Source organism: Zalophus californianus, chromosome X (assembly GCF_009762305.2).
Source record: "Zalophus californianus isolate mZalCal1 chromosome X, mZalCal1.pri.v2, whole genome shotgun sequence".
Lineage (NCBI taxonomy): Eukaryota > Metazoa > Chordata > Mammalia > Carnivora > Otariidae > Zalophus > Zalophus californianus.
In genome coordinates this window covers 125,525,115-125,546,972 of record NC_045612.1, presented here as the reverse complement: position 1 = coordinate 125,546,972, position 21,858 = coordinate 125,525,115, and the positions used below count along the sequence as shown (strand labels likewise).

Genomic DNA, 21,858 nt, shown 5'->3' with positions numbered 1-21,858 from the left:
ATGTCTTTCCTCTTTCCACAGTGTGTTCTAGTTTTCAGAGTATAAGTTGTGCTTCTTTCTTGGGATAAGCTTTTCATTATTTTCAAGGCTATTATAAATGGAATTGTTTCCTTAATTTTATTTTTTGGATTATTCACTGCAAGCATATAGAAGTTCAGTTGATTTCTTTTTTATATTAAGCTTGTATCCTTAGAATTTTCTATATGAGATCATGACATCTGCAAATAAAGATGGTCTTATTTTCCTATCTGCATACCTTTTTAAGAAATTATTGTTGAATTTATTAAAATAAACTGACTACCAAATTGTTTTTTTCCTATCTGCATACCTTTGATTGTATTTTCTTCCCTGTCCTCCTTAGCATTTCCAGAACAATGCTGAGTAGAAGTGGTAAGAGCAGAAATCCTTGTCCTTGTCATGTTCTTGATGTTAGGAGAAAGCATTCAACCTTTCACCATTAAGTAAGATGCTAACTCTTGATCTTTTGCAGATGTCCTGCAGATGTTTTTCTTGGTTTTCCATATATGTAGGAAAACTACTACAATGAATTTAATGATCTGTGTTCAAATTTTGACCCATGTACGTCTACTCATTCTAAAAAATATATAGCCAAATGACGTGTACTATGTAAGTAGTCTTAAACTTGTGTTAATAGTAGAGTGTGAATCCCCAAATACCTTTAGTAGAATTTAATATTTACCAAAATTCAAATTCAGTTTTAATGCTTCCTCCAAAATATAAACAAGACACACAAAAAAACCAGACATAAGATAGATCCCATGATATTCAAATACAAGTCTTAAATATGATGTAGCAATACTTATGAAAGTATTGGTGATCTTAGAAATGATGGAAAATATATTAAGAGAAATGTATTTTTCTTAAATTGTGTTGAGAAGTTTGAGGAACTTGTCCGCTTCCATTTACAAACAATAATGTTCTCTGACAACTGTACAGCACTTTTCAGTTTACAAAGAATTTCTATAATCATTATGTCATTGTCAATCTCTCAATTTTGGGACGGGTAAAAATGTATTTTCTTTTGAGGAACGAGGAAGCTGTGTTCCAGAGACATCTATTAGCTTATGTAGATGCACATGGAGGATTAGGAGTGACGCTTGTACTAAATGTTACATTTCCTCATCCACGTTCCAGACCTTCTATCTCCACTTGACACTAAGTTTGCAGAATCGGTTGTCGGTCCGACCACCACGTGTAGTTTCCAGCAGAGGCCAAGAACGGGAAAAGTGGATTCGGTATATTAAAAAAAAAAATAAAAAATTAAAAAACAAAGCTCAGGAACTGAAGAGAACATTCAAATGTCCCATGACACTGGGATGGAAAATAAAAGCTATATTTAAAAATATGATTATGGGCTGTTGGCACTAATTAATGTTAATTTATTTTTGCTATTCAGGTGCTGCGCTGAGGTGAGTTAAATGATGTGTGATGCTAATTCAAAACTTTTCTAAATACATATTTTCAGTAAAAACGCTCCAATTTCCAGGATGGGATTCTGTTTTCTCAACAGTTTGAAGTCAATATTCTGTTAAAGCAATTTAAAAATATTTAAAGAGATAGCCATCATTTCTAATCTTGGTTAGCTGGATTTCTATGTATTGCCCTGTGTGCTCAGTTTCCAGGTATGGAGATTATATGAAAGAATTCTAAGGTATTACAAAGAGAGAGAGCAGTTTTTGAGAATTATCCTCGTCCAGATGGGATTTCATGAGTTAGAGTGAGCTACAAAGCGAAAACAATCCACCCAGTCAATAAAAAAGGGTTTGAAAATGAATTGTTATTCCTTTACGACAGAGGGATTTTCAGAGTTCGGTCGAGGAAGCATTTTTCAAAGCTACCCTGCGTGTTGGCTGAATAGAAGGACATGTGTTTATTAATGGAAAGGTAAGTCATGGTCCTGCAAACACCTGGATGGTCCTTTAAATAGGAGTTGCAACACAATGTGTCCAAATCCACCTGCATATGCCTCTGGAATTAGAACATCTTCCTGCTACTTAGCCATGTGCCCAGGGCCAATTCTTCCTTCAAGCACAATTGCAATGGCCACAGAATGTAGGCAGCCCTTTAGGAAATGTGTACTGTTATTTTAAGAAGCATTGGTGACAGCCAATGGGCTGTTTCCCCTGAAATTGTACACAGGGTGCAGTGTAAGCATGTGTCATCCCATGTATGCCGATCGCCTGATGCCTCTCTGTCTTGCTCACAACAATGTGTGGCTTTATTTAAAAACTACCGTCAGGATGGGTGATTCATCACACCCGGAAAACTTGCATGTTGGCCATCTGAGCTGGCCTGAGAAAAGGAATGGCAAAGTTGGCAAATGTTCTAGGTTATTCTTCTGCAGGTCTTGCCTGTGGTTTATTCCTTTGCATACTTAAGGCATGCTAGGGTTAGGTTAAGGAAAGCTTACAGGATGTTTTGGGAAGAATTCTCCAGCAAAATAGAACCAAGAGTGTGGGTGTCCGTGCATCGTACATATATTAACATTAAATATTAGGAAATATTTAATGGGAAATAAGCACACTGAAGGCTTCTGATGGGTTGTTACAAACTTTCCGGGAGGAAATACGGCAATATCTAGCAAAGGCTATAAACAGATGAACATCCTTTGATGATCAATTCCATTCCTAGAAATACACTGTAAGTAAACAATCGTTGGTGTGTACAAAAAATTTAATTGTAGGTTTTTCCAAGTTTTGCTTATTAACAGTGAAGAGATGGCAGAAGCTGAATGCCCCCAATGGAGAATGGATCAAATGAAAAGGAGCTGAATTTCAACGCAGAGCTATTTAAAGGTGGTGTTCCAGGACAGGTAATGACAGGGGCCGAAATTGCAATATATTAATGAACAAAACAAGTTAAAATGATTGGATACATATAAATATAGCTATATATAGATACAGATGTATAGATACAGAAATAAGTGAAAGGACAGATACCCAATAGGAAATGGTGGTATCATTAGGGGTAATTTACATTTCCTTCTTTGTGCATTTCTGTATGTAGCAAATATATAAGTAAACAACAAAAAAGTAACTCTCCGGTGGAGAATCCCAACAAGTACCACCCCTGTCAGGCAATCAAGCTCAACACCAACTGTGCTCTCATACTAACAGAACATAGCCTTGCTAGGATGTGCCTCTGTCTTCTAAAAACCTATAACCCAGTCTAAACTTGAGAAAAGCATCCCGCAAATCCCGACTGAGTGACACTCTACAAAATACCTGAGAAGTCCTCCTCTGAACCATCCAGCTCATCAAAAACAAGGCAAGTCTGGGAAAACCATCACAGCCAAGAGGGACCTAGGAAAACATGAGGACTGAATGTAATGGGGGACCCCAGGGGGGATCCTGGAACAGAGAAGGGATGTTAGGAAATATGAAGTATAAAATAAGGAAACAGGAGTGAAGTATGCCTTTGAGTTAATAATGTAGCATACATTTGTGTATAGAGAGAGATGGACTTCATGAAAGAGCGAATTTACCAAGATGAGTCTGTTTCCTAGAGGTAAAGAGCACCTTCCTCTTTCTATCTCTTCATCCACACCTGCCTGTTTCCCCCTTCAGAAAGATGCATAAGGGGTGGTTTCATTTGAAGTAAAGATTTTTCTTGGAGACCAATACAGGCATCTTTGATGAGCATCCAGTCTAGGCTACCAAATCTTAGACCCCCCTCCTCCATCCATAAGCTGTTTTTCCCGCTTCTCTGTGCCTCCACAGATCTCTGACATTAGCAATGGGATGGAGGTGTGGGGTATGCTTCTCATACCCTATGATGATCACTTTTTAGAGCATGTCCTAGAGCAGGCGATCTGGCATCTGGCTGGACAGGACTGAGGCTTATATGCATCTCTCACCTGTCAAATGAGTGTAAGTCCCAGCTCTTGATGACATCACAGTACTGGGGGTCAGCGTGTTTGTGACATCAGTGGTTTCCAGGAGATGGGTCATGATGCCTACAATTATGACAGGCACCTTGATTCATCATCAGTGTTGACTATGAACACTTACAGTTTCTAAAGCAATTTGCTGAAAAGCTTTCCTCCAAAATGGTGCCAATTTCTACCCCAATCACCCAGAGGTAAGAGTCTTGTTTTTGCCTAAAACTGCATTTTTTAAAACTGTCTGTTAGTATATTTTGATCGTGTCTCCTTTGGTTGGAAGGTGTGAGAGCTGCTTTTTTTTTTTCTCTGACAGGGTTTTTCAGGTTTACCTAATACAGTGGGGTCGGGATGTAGCCCATATAGCAGCTGTGAGCTCCTGGCCACATGTGCTCAGGGGAGCAGGAATACAAAGACAGAGTGAAGGTGTGTGAATGGGAAGTGAGAGGCGATCAGCTATTGGGAAACAGAGAGAATATTGGGTGTGTTTCAGGGGAATGGACCTCAGTCCCCTGTCTGCACCTTCATGATATCTGCAGGCCAGTCACTGTGGGGCTGAGCTTTGCCTCCTTGCAATGTGGTGACAGGAAGCCTCAAAAGTCACTCTGGTTTGGATATTTTATGGCTACAACTATGAAGAAATTCACAAAGATGCCAGAGATTAGCCCTGCCATGGGGGAGCTGAGTCATTACTAAGTCAAAAAGGCTGTGCAATGGCAAGGTCATGAGATTTGCATTATCTACTCATCATCTGTGCCTTGAGGGATGATTATGTGAGAGATGAATGGATCTGAAATTGTGTCAATAGATGAAGAAAACCATGAAACATGGTGGCATGAGTTAGGCAATCATGTGCTTTGCTCATTCAGCAAAAACGGATCGTGAATCTTCTGTGTGTTAGGAGTTGAGGTGACATTGACGGAGCAGGAGGGAACAGAAAAGATCAGAAAGGAAGAGAAGGAATGAAAGTGTGGAAAGGTGGGCAGGAGATTTTGTGGTCTATTCAAAGAATCAAATATGCTGCCTACAGGCTTGACAGGAGGATTTGTGTGGAGGTTGCGGGACTCCAAGGTCAACCAGTAGGACAGATCAGAAAGGACAGAGGATATCCTAAAGAGTTGAAAGGACACTTTGCAGGTAATGGAGAATTTAAGTGTAGAAGTCATGCTGATTAGAATGTTGTTAAGGTTTCTGGCAGAAATGTGGAGGATAAGGAGGAGGTAAGGCTGAAGGGAAGCTGAATATTAAAACTGCATCAATAGATCAAAAGTCAACAATGTGAGAAGTTTATCTTCAGCTTTAGCATGCTGGGCATGTTGGGCTCAAGGGAAATAGCAGAGCTTTAAACAGATGTATTACTAAAAATAAATGAAGATAGGCAACTTAGCCTTCATTTAAGGACTTTAAAGACGGACGAGAACAAATGGAGATGAAGTAATATAAATAATAGTGGGAGTGAATGGATTAGAGAAGAGCGTATTTTTATAAAATCATGCTAAATAGGATTTTCTATGGAACAAACAAGAAAATATGTCAAGTATATAAGTATGAAAGGCATTTAAAAAACCTACAGATATCCAAAATGAGTGAAAAATTGTAAGCTATGTGAAGAAATTAATACTTATGAAAGATATATATTTATATATAGAATACAAAGAAAATCCTATTTTTCATTGTTCATATCATATGAAACATGTTATATATATAACATGTAGTATATTTTATATATAACTTGATATATATGTTATAATATATATACATAATTTGAAAATGAGGATGAACCGGAGTATTATTTTTGCAAAAACGTAAATGATCAAAACTGGCTCCAGAAGAGGGAAAATTCTTAGACCAATGGTTCCAAAAGACCTTGAGAAAGTTGCCAAAGGACTATGCCATAAATGTAATGAGCTGTTTTAAGTTCTGATGAAGCACAGGATTCCTGTGTATTTACAACTTTCCAAGAACAGAGAAAGCAGTTAGGACAATAAGAGAACAGTATGTCATTACCTAATAAGGATCCTTTCAGGAATACAAGGCAGGTAACATGGTGATATCCAAGGATAGAACTCACTATATTAGCAGACAGAGCAGAAAGAATAAGCAGTTTTCTTCATAAATTAGATAGCATTAATGACTTTGATAAAATGCAGCATCCATACCTAATAAAACTGGTTACTAAAATAGCAAGAGAAAGACAATTCCTAGCATGATAAAAAAAGTTATATCAAAACGATAGTCATACTAAAGGTGAGCCCTAGATATTTTCCTTTAACCGCAATCAAGGAGATGACAAGAATTCTCACTCCAGTTTTGTTTATAATTTTCCATCAGAAAGATAATGGGACACATTTGATAGCAGGAGGCAAAATTGTTGATTTCTGAAGATGGTCTGATAGCTGACCACAAGAGTCAACTTAAAACAAATAATATCCTAAATTATGTAAGTTCATTGTGAAGCCCAGGGACAAAACAGTAATTATTTTGTTTTTGTTTTTTAAATTGTTACTCTTGACTTCGTTAAGCATCTGCCTTTGACTCAGGTCATGATCGCAGGGTCCTGGGATTGAGTTCCCTGTGGGGCTCCCTGCTCAGCAGGGAGCCTGCTTCTCCCTCTGCCCCCTGCTCTTCTTCTCTATCTCAAATAAATAAATAAAATATTTTCAAAAAAAAAAACCAGAAAGTCAATATGGTTTTTAGGTTCAAACCATAACCAGTCAGGAAATATAACATTACAGTGTTGTTTGCACAATAGCTACACACATCCAAGTAGGAATAATAGTAATGAGAAAGTCTCTGGACCTATATGAAGAAAGATGGATTTCTTAATCTCAGTGGAAGGACATTAAGACAAAATAGATGTGATTTAATAGAAAGCACTGAGTACCTAGGGAGACACAGCTCATGCTGGTCTAGAAAGACTTAAATCATAAAGATAAATTCCACTGCAACCCGGTTAATGCAAATTCATTCAAAATATCAAAGTTTTAACTTGAAGAAACACTTGAAAGTTCTTTTGGACAAATAAAGTTTGTAGATCTTTCAAGTAAGTTTTGAAATATAAAGGAGACCGTTTTTTTCCAGATATGAAGATATTTTATAAAGTTAAAATCATATGTCAAAAACTCCTTGAGAATGGAAAATTGGACAGCCACATGCAGAAGAATGAAACTGGACCATTTCCTTACACCACACCCAAAAATAGACTCAAAATGTTTGAAAGACCTAAATGTGAGACAGGAGTCCATCAAAATCTTAAAGGAGAACACAGGCAGCAACCATTTTGACCTTAGCCACAGCAGCTTCTTCCTAGAAACATTGCCAAAGGCAAGGGAAGCCAGGGCAAAAGTGAACTATTGGGATTTCATCAAGATAAAAAGCTTTTGCACAGCAAAGGAAACAGTCTACAAAACCAAAAGACAACAGACAGAATGGGAGAAGATATTTGCAAATGACAAAGCAGATAAAGGGCTAGTATCCAAAATCTATAAAGAACTTACCAAACTCAACACCCAAAGAACAAATGATCCAATCAAGAAATGGGCAGAAGACATGAACAGACATTCTTCCAAAGAAGACATCCAAACGGCCAACAGACACATGAAAAAGTGCTCAACATCACTCGGCATCAGGGAAACCCAAATCCAAACCTCCATGAGATACCACCTCACACCCGTCAGAATGGCTAAAATTAACAAGTCAGGAAACGACAGATGTTGGCGGGGATGTGGAGAAAGGGGAACCCTCCTACACTGTTGGTGGGAATGCAAACTAGTTGCAGTAACTCTGGAAAACAGAAGTTTCCTCAAAAAGTTGAAAATAGAGTTACCATAGGACCCAGTAATTGCACTACTGGGTATTTACCCCAAAGATACCAATGTAGGGATCCGAAGGGGTACCTGCACCCCGATGTTTATAGCAGCAATGTCCACAATAGCCAAACTGTGGAAAGAGCCAAGATGTCCATCGACAGATGAATGGATAAAGAAGATGTGGAATATTATGGAACATCTGGAATATTATGCAGCCATCAAAAGGAATGGAATCTTGTCATTTGCAACGACGTGGATAGAACTGGAGGGTATTAAGCTGAGCGAAATAAGTCAATCAGAGAAAGACATGTATCATACGATATTGCTGATATGAGGAATTCTTAATCTCAGGAAACAAACTGAGCGTTGCTGGAGTGGTGGGGGGTGGGAGGGATGGGGTGGCTGGGTGATAGACATTGGAGAGGGTATGTGCTACGGTGAGCGCTGTGAATTGTGTAAGACTGTTGAATCACAGACCTGTACCTCTGAAACAAATAATACAGTATATGTTAAAAAAAAAAAAGATAGTAGGAAGGGAAAAATGAAGGGGAAGGAATCTGAGCGGGAGATGAACCACGAGAGACTATGGACTCTGAGAAACAAACTGAGGGTTCTAGAGGGGAGGCAGGTGGGGGGATGGGTTAGCCTGGTGACGGGTATTAAGGAGGGCACGTTCTGCGTGGAGCACTGGGTGTTACACGCAAACAATGAATCATGGAGCACTACATCAAAAACTAATGATGTAATGTATGGCGATTAACATAACATAATAAAAAAAAAAACTCCTTGAGAGTCAAGGAAAAGGGCATACTTATTCCGTATATATACTTGTACACACATACAACAGGAAAATCTGAACCCATTCTTTTTTTTTTTTTTTTAATTTTATTTGAGAGAGCGAGAGCATAAGCAGGGGGAGCAGCAGAGGGTGAGGGAGAAGCAGGCTCTCTGCTCAGCAAGGTGCCCCACGTGGGACTCGATCCCAGGATCCCGGGATCATGACCTGAGCCGAAGGCAGATGTTTAACCGACTGAGCCACCTAGGCGCCCCCTGAACCTATTCTAATAGTGATATAGATCTAAACTAACAAGAAGGAAGCTCAGAATATCTTAGAAGTGAAGAAAACAGTTAAAAGCAGAGTTCTACAGTGTTGCCCAACTGTGATTAAAAATGCATATACACCCAAGAGTGTGTTTACCCAGGGGTAACTGGAAGGTTATATGTGAAAATGTTAACAGTGGTTTTAGCTCAGTAACGTCAAATAAGTGAAGTTTTAATTGCTTACTATTTGTGGATCTGTATTATATTTTCTCTGGTAATCATGGTGACGACTTAAAAAAAAAAGAAAAAGGATTTAAAATGAGTGAAGAGAATTTTCTGCTGTTGCTTCTCAGCATCATCCAAACCAGAAAAAGTCCAAGAAAGTGAGAAGCAGCCTCTAATTATTTTTAAAGATTTTATTTATTTATTTGAGAGAGAATAAGCAGGGGGAACACCAGAGGGAGAAAGAGAAGCAGACTCCCCACTGAGCAGGGAGCCCGATGTGGGACTCGACCCCAGGACCCTGGGATCATGACCTGAGCTGAAGGCAGATGCTTAACCGACTGAGCCACCCAATCATCTGGAAGCAGCCTCCAACTTTGCCGATTTGTTCTTTAACGGATTTATGGAGCACCATTTACGAGGTGGAAAGGCACACAAAAAATGAACTGATGAGATAATGTGGCACAAACAAATCCACAGACCATTTTCCAAAGCCCGCCATAGCCTAGTAGAATCTGTTGGGAAAGGTACAAGCTTGAATCCATGGGATTATTCAATCCTGCCAACATCTTGATTTTGGCCCAGGGAGACCCACAGAAGATTCTTGACCTCCAGAAACATAAGATAATATAATTTGTGTTGTTTCAATCCAAGTAGTTTCATGGTGATTGGCTATGGGAGCAACAGGAAACCGGTAGAGTTTCCTTCTCTGAGGAACTCTTTCTGTTCCCATTTGGGAAACATCCCATTTCTGTAAAAAAGTAAAACTCTAGCAAATCGGTCTTGATAAGGACTGGCCATTTCCACATCTCTAGATAAATGGCATTGGGCTTGTCCTCACCAGTGATCCGCCGGTGGGGGGTGGGCAATTTCTTGGGTTTAAGCCCAGATTAGGATACTCTGAGGCCAACAGGCGTAGAAGTTTATTGTCCTTGATCGGGCCTTCAGTCACACCAGATCTCTTTGTTAAACATGCAAAGTTTTAATACGAAAAATGGTAGGTTAGAAGAGGCACCATCGATCGATCCACTTAAACATGTAACCAAACCTTAAGTATTTTTTTCTTAAATGGTGACAAAACCTCTGAAACTTTTTCTACATGCTCTTTCTTTGACAGACAGGCTCCGCTAGAGATTTATGTATTTCCAAAGCAAGGGAAGGCTTCTCTTAATACTAAAGTCATTTTCTCCTTTTTCCTGCAATGCACATATGTATTGATAATTTGTATTGTACAGAAGCAAGAACAGGAAAATGGAGACCTTCTCGCTGGTAATTAATTCCTGCATATACAGAAAAAAAAGGATAGGAAATTGGAAGAAAAGAGCTGGAGAGATTATGATGTAAAATAACAGTTCTCAAACTATGGTCTAGAAGGGCACCATGACACATCCTGGAAACTTGTTAAGAAAAAAAAAAAGTGAAGTCTCAGGCTGCATCCCAGACTTACTGAGTAGAAACCATAGCAGAAGGGACCTTGGCTATTAAGCTGTACTGTATTATTGTCTGAAAGCTCAAACACATCATCCGTGGTTTGGGTGGGGTCATCCCAGGAAAGCGAAAACTAAGACCACATCAACATTTCTCAAATCTTAGACTCACCCACGTCCCAAAAATGGATGCCATGCTAGAGTCTCTTTTTAGTTTGTCCTTAAAAAAGAAAAAATATATATACATATTTCTACATCATAGATGATTTGTTTTTCCTGATTGTTAATGAAAAATCAAGGAGAATTAATAACATCATCAATTCAATGATCATTTCACAGATTTGAATACTGTCCCCATTTTTTTAAAGAAATATCATTTTTATCCATGTCATGCCTACTACCAGCCGCTTACAAAGTATGAGAGAGAACACGAGGCTCACATAATAAGCATTATTATATTTTCAAAGAAAAAACTAGTGAGCATCCATGTATACAAAACAATTTGGGGAATTCATGAGGGTTTCATTTTTTGATGTAAATCAACAGATTATAGAAGCAGCCTGGACTTGATACATTTTTTATTCTTAATCTATTCTCGTTTCTAAATGTCAGCATTGTTTTTTAATTTGTTTTGTCTCCTGTCTTTTGTAAACACATTACTTTTCTTCCCCTTTGCTTCTCCATGGCCAATCTGTTGGGTTCTTTTAATGCTTCGGCTGTTAACTTGTTTCATGTCAAAATAACCTTACCACATAATTCAGGGCTTCATGTGGTATGGGCTTTGAATTAATAAGATTATTGCTAAATTTCCGTTTCACTCTGGGGTGTCAGGATGTAACTAAAGTGGGTTTCAAAATCAAACATGTTTTGTGACCATTCTTTTTAAGACCTCATCTTGAATATTCTGCATGTGATGGGTAGATAAATTGGCTCCTTAATTGGAGAATACAGGTACACATTCTACCATCAATTACAAATAAAACCTTGCAATGCACATTTAAGTCAATATTTGGAAGAAGTAAAAAACATCCAGGCTATTCATCATGAATCCTTTATTGCGAAGTTGGTGAGAAAAATTAAAAAACATTCATAAAGGCAGTGACACCTCACATTAGCAGATACATACCATCCTGAAGACACGAAGGTCTTTATAACTGAGTCACCATGCCCTTCACTTAAAAAAAAGAAATGCATCTGAGGAATTTATGAATCTTTCATTCTTTAAGGCCTTTAATTTATGGTCTTTAAAGACCTTGTTATGGGAAGTGTCATTCTTGGACCAGTAGTATTCTCATTGCCTGGGAGCTTGTAGGAGATGCAGAATTTCAGGACCGATCCCATGCCTATGACATAATCTTCATCCAAACAAGTTTCCGGGGAGACTCATATATATCCGTTACGATTTGAGAACCACCCCTCCAAGGGAAACGGTTCCCTGAAACACTGATGATTTGGGGATCCCATTTCTACACATGTACTAGTAGAGATGGTGCTCATGAAGTAACTGTCCTGCATATTAAACCCTTCATCTGTCTTTGGTGTGAAGATGCATGGGTAGTGAGTCAGGGATGGGTGAGGAATTTGGTCACAGGGCTGCAACAACAAAGCAAGGCATTTGCCTTTCTGACTCCCAGCCAGGTGGCTCTCTGTGTTGGAAATGTGGACACCAGTAAGAGGATTGGGGTACATTCTACTCTTGGCTACTTCCTGATCAAAAGACTGGTAGACTGGTGCACCCCTATTTATTTTTAATTTCTTTTAAGGAATTCAGAAAGAGATATATTTAAAGGGATTTGTTTGCACTAATTTCTATCTCTTAAAGAATCCATAATTCATTACTGCATTAGTTTTATAAATGTCTACTCTTAAAAGAACAGGAAGAAAATCATCATTGTTTCATATCTAAAGGATATGACCTAGGATGAAAAAAACAAAAACAAAAACAAAAAAACTCATTCCTCAGATACTTAAAAGTGTTTCTCCTTATGTTAATTATTCAACTAAAGCATCCCAGCTGATACCTCACTGGTGATCATTTCTCTCCACAAATTGTGGAGGAAAAAAAATACACTCTGGTAAACATGTTTATTTGATACCTGTGATTCAGAGAAGGCCCAAGTTGCAACGCATCGCAAGGAAGGTATTTATTCTCAGTGTCCCAGCCTCACGTGTATTTATGGATTTGCTGTGCACCTACCTTTTCCCCAATTCGTGCAAACCACCCCAGGTGCTATCATGGAAACACAATGCCTTAGAGGATGTGTTTGTATTTGTGGCAGGGATTTGACTTCCCACAGTTGTGGAGTGGTCTGAACACGCTTCCTCAGGCTGTCATCCTTGTGCCCGATGCTAAGGCTGGGAATGCACAGAGTAGGTGGTCCCGAAGGGACAAGGGATGTTAGGGGAAGAGATCCTGGAGGGCTGGAGCTCACAAGCATGAGGGAAGATGGATGGAAACTTGTGTGCATTATTGGTGCCTCTCACCTTGTGGCAACAGCAGCCTGTTGAATCTTCATGGCGGCTCTCCATGGTGGAGCTCTTCGTGGGCTCTTCATGGTGGAGGTGCACACGCATGCCGAGCCTGTGCCCTAGAGAAACAGAAGGAGGAGCCGGGGAATGCGAGGCACACAGAACTGCTTCACACCAACAAGGTGAGTCAGTAAATCAGAAGCTACATTGGTGACCTGCAAAATGGTGGCTCCTTCCCTCCTACCCTCCTCATCCCTCAAGAATCTCTTTTCTAGAGATTCATACAGGATAAGGGAAACACATAGGAAAGGGATTTCTGGAATATGCACTTCAGTAAAGCCAACTTCCAAAGGCACCTCCCTTAGTTCATGTAGCATTTAATGACCAGGATCTTGAGCCAGACTTCCTGGCTCCAAGTCAAGTGACCTTGCACAAAGCAAACATGAAATGTCCAAATACCTGTCCTACTGTAGGACTATGCTTTCCTAACTCATGCATCCAGTTCTGATCAACTGATAGAAGGCGCTAAAACCAATGTCTCCCCTAAATTCAAAAGCATTCTGAATTAGGATAATGTTATATTATAACCACTGAATGAGAATTATAAAGTGAAAGAGGTGGGAGGTTAAAACTTCATATGCAAAGGGGTTCAAGACAAAAAGTGACTGGGTGATCAAAATACGACCCCTACCTCTTCCCACATTTGGATTGTACCATCACAGTTGGGAACCCTGGTCACTCCATCTAACCTTCCTGGGAAAAACAGTGTGCCATAGATCCAATTTCAAAGAGAGAATCCTAAGATGCTCTCCTGAATCCACTCAACCTTGAGTTTCTGGGCACTAACCTAATTCTTCCATCACACCATTTAACATTTCCCTTTTAAGCACATGTTTATCCATTTCCTCTAAAAAACAAAAGAAAAAAAAAGCCTTTTCTTTTGTTAGTAGCTGGAGGGCTGATAATTACTCTATGTATTTAGTAGCAAGTAACATTAGAATTCTGAATTAAAAATAAGATTAATGATTTAATTTCAATCTTGTCAGGATGACCCATTTAAAAAAATACTGATGTGATATAGTGCTATAAAAGATTTAAGCATAATTTATTGATAAAACCATTACAACTGGAATGAGAGAGCTATTTGTCTACATAATGGTTCCTGAAATCACAGATAGTACTTTCCCATTATTTCACTGCAACATTTATAATTCCTTTTTGGAGTTCCCATTTAGTTTTTCTTTTAACAACCACATATGGTGCTTCTGTGCCAACCACTGTTCCAAGTGTCTTACAAATACTAGCTCATTTAGTCCTTACCACAGTCCCATAAGGCAGCACTACTGTTATCCTTACATTATGCATAACATAATGGAGACATTATGCATAAGATAATGGAGGCAGGGAAAGTTTTGGTAACTTCCCCAATGGAACACAGGTGAATTTTGCAGCTATGATGGAAACCGATAGATTCAGGCTTTAAAATCTAGCCTTTTAAAACAATGATCTACATTGCTTCTCCATTATAGAAAAGCCAGTGCAAACTTGTTTCACTTGGGCTGAAGACAATAGCAGATACAACTTGGAATTTGGGAAAGTAGCCAGGCAACAAAATTATTGGTGTAAAAAGTGCTCTCAATATTTCTCAGAGCTAGATCAAATATTACAGATTTCTTCATAACAAGAAATTATGTAACTTTGGATGTAGAAAGTTGACTTAAGACTTCTACCTCTGGTTGAGAAGGAGTAACTAACAGGAAGTCATCTTGACAAAAGAAGAGAAAAAAATATATGTAAAGCAAGGGTTTTCAAGATCTTGGATATCAGTCAGTGAACGACAGTTACTCCAGAAAGATGGTTAACAAATGATGTGAGTACTATCATTAAACAGCTGCTGCTCTGAGAGAGATACCAGGTAGTGGTGCAGGAAGGGGAACCCAAGCAGAACCAGGAAGACTCCTGGTTTGAGGTGATGGACCTGAAAGTGGAGAGAACAAAGCAGTTAGAATTCTCAGGACAGAGTTTGCAGAGAGGAAAACTGCATAGAGAACCCAAAAGAACTGTAGAGTACCCTCCTTGAGTAATTAGCAAACTACTAATCAATGCATTTATGTAACCAATACAGTGCATACATAGTATCTAAGGATAGGATACAACCATCCAAAGAATTAGAACACTGCTCAGTGTTCACAGAGGACTGTAAACAGTGTCTGATTCCAGCCTCCAGAAAGAAAAACAAATCTCATAGTACTTAAGACATTGCATAAAGTAATGAGGAATTTTCCGCCTCAGTAAGGGGGGAAATCATTCTCCACAGCTTGAATACTGCTCAGGTCTTGCTACCAAACCTTAGAAACAAGACGAGAAGAGATAAATTTCCTTCCAAATAACTTTACTAAATCCCAAAAGAAAGCCTTTGAATTTTTAAAAATATTTTATTTATTTATTTGAGAGAGAAACAGAGTGAGAGAGCATGAACAGGAGGGAGGGGCAGAGGGAGAAGTAGAAGCAGACTTCCCACTGAGCAGGGAGCCTGATGTGGGGCTTGATCCTGGAACCCCGAGATCATGACCCGAGTGGAAGGCAGAGGCCCAACCAACTGAGCCAGCCAGGTGCCCCAAAAAAGCCTATGAATTTTTACAGGAATAAAAATACCCAACCCCAAAGTGGTAAAATTCACAACATTCGACATTGAAATATTAGAGTATCTGAAGCATGGCAACAGAAATTACCCAAAAATTAAATATAGAGAGAAAGAATGAAAAATGAAAATAAGTGAACTGTAATAAAACATCAAGTATCCTAATGTGTGGGTGTTTAGAATACTCAAAGGAGAAAAAAGAGGCCAGAAGTTCCCAAAATTTAAGAAGAACTGTAAGCCTGTAGATCCAAGAATCTCAACAAACTCCAAGTGCGAGAAATATAAGAAAAAATTTACCAACACACATCGTCATCAAATTGCTCACAACCTGTGATAAAGATAAAATCCTAACAAGTATCTAGATGAAAAAAGCTTTGCATAACATTCTGACAAGAATGTCAGTAACAATTTAAGAAAGATGGTGAAGAAACACATTTAAGGTACTAAAGAAAAGTCACCTAGATTTCTATACCCAGCAAAAACACCTTTAAAATAGACATAGGTAAAGAAAGGACATTTTCTGACATATAAAACCCCAAAGAATTCATGACCAGCACATCTGCACCATAATAAATGTCCAGGGGGGCCTGGGTGGCTCCGTCAGTTAAGTGGTCCACTCTTGTTCTCAGCTCAGCTCTCAGTCTCAGGGTCATGAGTTCAAGCTCCATGTTGGGCTCCATATGGAGACTACTTAAAAAAAAAAAAATGTCCAAAGAATACCTTCAGCCAGAAGGAAAATAGTATTGGAAGGATATCTGGATGAACACAAGAGTGAAAAGCAGAAGCTCCTTCATAAACCTATAAGATTTTTTTATTATTTAAATATCTTTAAATATAATTGATGGTATAAACAAAAATGAAAGGGATGTTTTGTGAAATTTATTATACATATAAAACTAAAATGCATGGCAACAACAGCATACATATGCTGGTGGGGGGAGGTGGGTATTCTGTTGCATAAAACTGGAGAAAGAGCACAACAAACAAAAACTATGGATGAATATTTCTAACAGTCAAGCATTCTAAATGCATGTTAGCAAAGGGTATCAAAACTGCATAAAAAGGGTAATACATCAAGGGGGGTCATTCCAAATATATAAGATTGTTTTAACATCCAAACTCAATGTCCTCTAACTGATTAAAAAAGAAAAACCACCTCGATTATCTCAATATTTGCAGAAAACAGTTTGTTGAAATTCAATGTGAAATTCAATGAAATTCAATGGGTCAATATTATGACCCAGCAATTGCACTCCTGGGTATTTACCCCAAAGACACAGATGTAGTGAAAAGAAGGGCCATATGCACCCCAATGTTCATGGCAGCAATGTCCGCAATAGCCAAACTGTGGAAAGAGCCAAGATGCCCTTCAACAGACGAATGGATAAAGATGTGGTCCATATATACAATGGAATACGACTCAGCCATCAGAAAGGAAGAATACCCAACTTTACATCCACATGGATGGGACTGGAGGAGATGATGCTAAGTGAAATAAGTCAAGCAGAAAAAGTCAATTATCATATGATTTCACTTATTTGTGGAACATAAGGAATAACATGGAGGACATTAGGAGAAGGAAGGGGAAAATGAAGGGGGGGTGGAAATCGGAGAGAAAAATGAACCATGAGAGACGATGGACTCTGAGAAACAATCTGAGGGCTCTAGAGGGGAGAGGGGTGCGTGGATGGGTTAGCCCGGTGATGGGTATTAAGGAGGGCACGTACCGCATGGAGCACTGGGTGTTATACGAAAACAATGAATCATGGATCACTACATCAAAAACTAATGATGTGTTGTATGGTGACTAACATACCATAATAAAATAAAAAAAAAGAAATTAAAACAGAAGAAATTATCCATTTGATAAAAGGCACCTACATAAATCCTACAACTAATAGCATTCTTCATAATGCATTCTTCCACCTAAAATCAGAACAAATCAAACATGCCTGCTTGCACAACTGATTTTCACCACTGTGCTAGAAATTCACACCAGTTCAATGAGGGGGGGAAAAAAACCCTCCAGACTGTAAAAGGAGGATTAAAACTGTATTTGAATATGGCATGATCATCCATGTAGAAAATCCAATGTAATATACAAAATAACTACCAGAACTACAAAGTGTATTTAGCAGAGTTGCAAGATAAAAGATCAATCTACAAAAACAAATTATATTTCTATATACCTGCAATGAACATCCAAAAATTGAAATTGAGAAAGCAACATCAATAACTGGAACATTAAATGTATGAAATACTTTGGGATAACTTTGACATTGGATGTGCAAGACCAGTACACTGAAAATTACAAGCCACTGCTCAGAGAATTTGAAGATCAAAATAAATGGAGTGGTATATTTTGTTTATCGTTGGAGAACTATGTAGGTTTCAACATGTCACTTCTACCCAAATCAATCTCCAGATTCAACACAGTCCCAGTCAAAATCTCAGCAGGCTTTTTTGTTAAAATCGATAAACTTATTCTAAAATTCATATGTAGAATAGCCAAAGGGGAAAAGGAAAAAGGAAAAGGAAAAAAAAAAAAAAACAAACCCAAATTTGGAGGTCTCATACAACCTGTATTCAAGACACATTCATACTATAGCGATCAAGACAGCGTAATACTGGTATCAAGACAAATAGATCAGTGGAACAGAATAGGGACATGAGACACAGACCACACAGCCATAGTCAATTTCATTTCTACACACAGAGTTTGACATTTGAGAGATATCTGGAGCAGGTATTTGGGACACAAGTCTCCAGATCATCTTTTCAGATTCTGTGTAGACTTAATGATCAATATTGTTTCTAGAGAAGCCTCATTTCTTCTCATCAAAGACTATCATATGGCTCTTTCTAACTGATGACAAATCCAATTTGCCATTTTGAATGTTGACCAACCCACGTCTTACTTTATAGGTGAGAAAACCAGAGGCACTGACAACTGGCAGTCATCAGTAATCTGAATCTGATTCAGAACCAGAAGCCTATTGCTCAATTCCAATCCCAGAATTTTCTATATGGCGGGCCAGAGGAAAGAATAAATTAGTTGAAAAAGATGGAACGGGTACAGGATATGGTACAACTAAAAATAGAGAGCTAAATTGTCTATAATTAGGCTCGTACCATAGGATACTTGTATTTGATCTATCTTTAAATCTGTTGACTTAGGATATTTATGATCTAATTGCATCATTAGCCAGAGTTAAAGTAGGAATTTTACTCATATTTTATCTGAAAAGATACATAATTAAAATGTGTTCTCCTTTATATTCTTACTGACTTGTGATACCATCTAAATGATTTTCCAATTTTATGAAACATAAGCTTAAGAAGATTAACTTGTTTTTATAAATGTATGTTTCCTGATTAGACTACATGTCACAACTACATTTTGAAATGATGTGTCTAGATCAAATACACTTAGTATCATTTAAAAAAAAACAAATTAAGGTATATTTATAAAATGAAGATATGTTATGGCAATTCCATAGGTACTGACAATTTATTAATGATTTATATCCACTTGTGATATTTTCAGAATAAAATTCAGTTTTAACTTGAGAAGGCTAGGAAATGGGACAAAATATGATTTTATTTTACAGTCTGATTTTTTTGAGCCATAAAATATAAAGAAAATATTTTGTGGGATTTGATCATAACATTCCATGAGTCAGGATTTTACTGTATTTATGCATTCCCAATCATTGTCAACAGAAAATTTATTAGAAAGCTTTTATGAGGCATTGGTTGGAACAATTAAAAATAAGAACTAAAACATCCTAATTGCAAGGGAATTTTTAAAATGATTTACTAACAATTCATAATCAATTATAGCTATGGTAATAAACTGATGAGAGCTTTTAAGAGACCATATTTTATAGTGAGAAACATATTCTAAAAATCTCTTACAGATTTAAAAATTCTTTTGAAGTATCTGGACTAAACATATGGGCTACTTGGAGATGATGTTTGGCTGAAAATGCCCTTCTTTATTACAGTTCAGATCAGGCTATTACTTGATACAACAATACATATAAATCGGTAACAGGAGATTATGTGAGACAGCTTGTCCCACCTCCTGAGATTAATTGAACACTAAATTACCTTTGTTTGAGAGTGAGATACAATATCTGGAAGCCTTATAATTATCCATCGGGTCTTCATTTGTTTATAAAAGACAATACTGAAGCATTTCAATCTAAAACCCTAATGTTCATTATGTTCAATTACAGAGGAGATAATTTAACAGGTTGTGTCACCAGTAATGAAAAATCAAGATAGCCCTGTTCATTTCTGCAATGCAAATAGAGGACATGTGTGTCTGTAGTTTTCCTGTCAGTGTACAAAAAAAAAAAAAAATGCGCTCAGATTATCGGTGGATTGAAGACTGTTTGGATAGGCTGACATCTCTGAAAGATTTAAAAAAAGAACCCAAGGTCAACAACGGTATAGGACTGAAGAGGTCCCACCAATTTCTGACTGTTTTCATCAAAAAAGCATGTTTTATACTGAGAAGGAAGGTCTAAGAGAGGACTCTAGTCACACTGTATATTTTAAATACATAGCAAATATACCAAATACACAGCAAAGTCTTTATGACAAAGACTATGTTGAACTGATTCAAGGAAGAAAAAAGAAAAGTAATGAAATAGAGAATAGAAAGAAGAGAAATAGGAAATAGACCCAAGAAGAGAGAAATCTAGGGTAGGATAAAGTTAGATCTCAAATCATTTGGGGATAACAGATTTTTTTTTTTTGAGAGAGAGAGAGAGCACATGCAAATAATGGGGGAGCAGCAGAAGACCTAAGCAGGATCCACACCCAGTGAGGAGCCTGTTGTGGGGCTCAATCCCACGACCCCGAGATCATGACCTAAGCCAAAAATCAAGAGTCAGTCACTTAACCGACTAAGCCACCCAGGAGCCCCAAGGGATAATGGATGTTTTAATAAAGGGCACGATGACAGAGGTACACAGCCATTTAAGGGACAATAAAATTAGATCCACTCCTCACACCATACTCAGGAATGGATCTGCAGTGGACCAGAGAAAAGGCAAAAGAACCAGAACTAGAAAGTAGTCAGATAAAAACTGGAAAAATTATTCTATGGCTTGGGTGTAGGGAAATGGCTTTCTAAGAGTCATACCTAGATGTAATAAAACCAAAATTTATAAAAGAAAAGATGGATCCATTTGCCTACATTAAAAAAGAAAACTGCACATGGTATAAAATTTCATAAACAAAATTAAAAACAAAGATAAATGAGGAGAAAATATTTGCAATATATTGGAGGCTACTATCCCTAATACCCAAAGGTTTATAAAAATGAGAAAAGGCACAGGTTCTTAAAAAATTAGGCAAAGGTATAAAATGACAATGCACACAGAAAAGATTTTTTCTTTTAATGAGTCTTTGTGAAAAGATGTTGAACTTTACTCTCAAGGAGAAATGCAGGCTAACACAGCATGGGGATACCTTTCCTCTTTCACTGGGAAATGTTAAGACCGTGACAATAGGATCTAGTGGCCAGGCTGGTGGGAAACATTGCCCGTGGGGCTGCAAATGTACAGCTCCCGAAGGGAAGTGACAAAATGTAACGGGACAATACATGCCTTTGTCACACATCTCAATCATCCCCACTTCTAGAAATTTACCCTCTGGAGGGATACACCTCCACTGATACGGAATGCAAATGTACGAGGTTGTTTGCACGGTACTACTGATCACACAGTAAATACCAGAAGGTCCGTAAATGCCCAAATGGGGGCAGGTGGTTGAACTAATCATGGCGCACACAAATGGGGTACTATGTAGCTGTCAAATGATCTTCATGATCTGATATGAAGTGGCTTTCAGGATATATTATTTAAAAAAAAATCACATATATGGTATGGTGTAATACAACAACAAAATAAACACCCCAAATACACCTATCCCTGTTTATCACTATGGAAAAAGATATCTCAGTAGAGAATTAAAAATCATCAGGAATCCATGAGTCCTTACCAATAATAAAGACATAAGTAAATGTGGAAGAAAGGAGAGATCTTGTTTCCAGTGAAATGTGGGATGCATTGCAGAAGGAGGGTCAGCATAGGAAAAACAGTATTTTGCTGTCATCCATGCAAAGATCCCTTTAAGCAGGAATCCCCGATGAATGTCCCATCCATGGAGGAGGGGATTCCATGAGAAGCATGCTATTTGGATGGTCTGAAAGTGTTTCCACACATATTAATTATTTGTGGTTAGGTGAAAATACAGAGACTATCATGGAGAAATTGGACAATACCTGGCCAGGTCATCGATATTAGCATCACTAGGCACAGGTGGACACATATC

At 38.0% G+C, this 21,858-nt stretch overlaps 1 long non-coding RNA gene across 1 annotated transcript in view; it reads left to right on the top strand.

Moving 5' to 3' along the window:
* Positions 1-4,015: 4,015 nt before the first annotated feature.
* LOC113930259 overlaps positions 4,016-21,858 on the top strand; it is a 39,316-nt gene continuing 21,473 nt past the window's right edge. The window contains exon 1 of the long non-coding RNA XR_003522498.1: positions 4,016-4,101. This is a non-coding gene — a long non-coding RNA (uncharacterized LOC113930259). The remainder of the gene's footprint in view (positions 4,102-21,858) is intronic.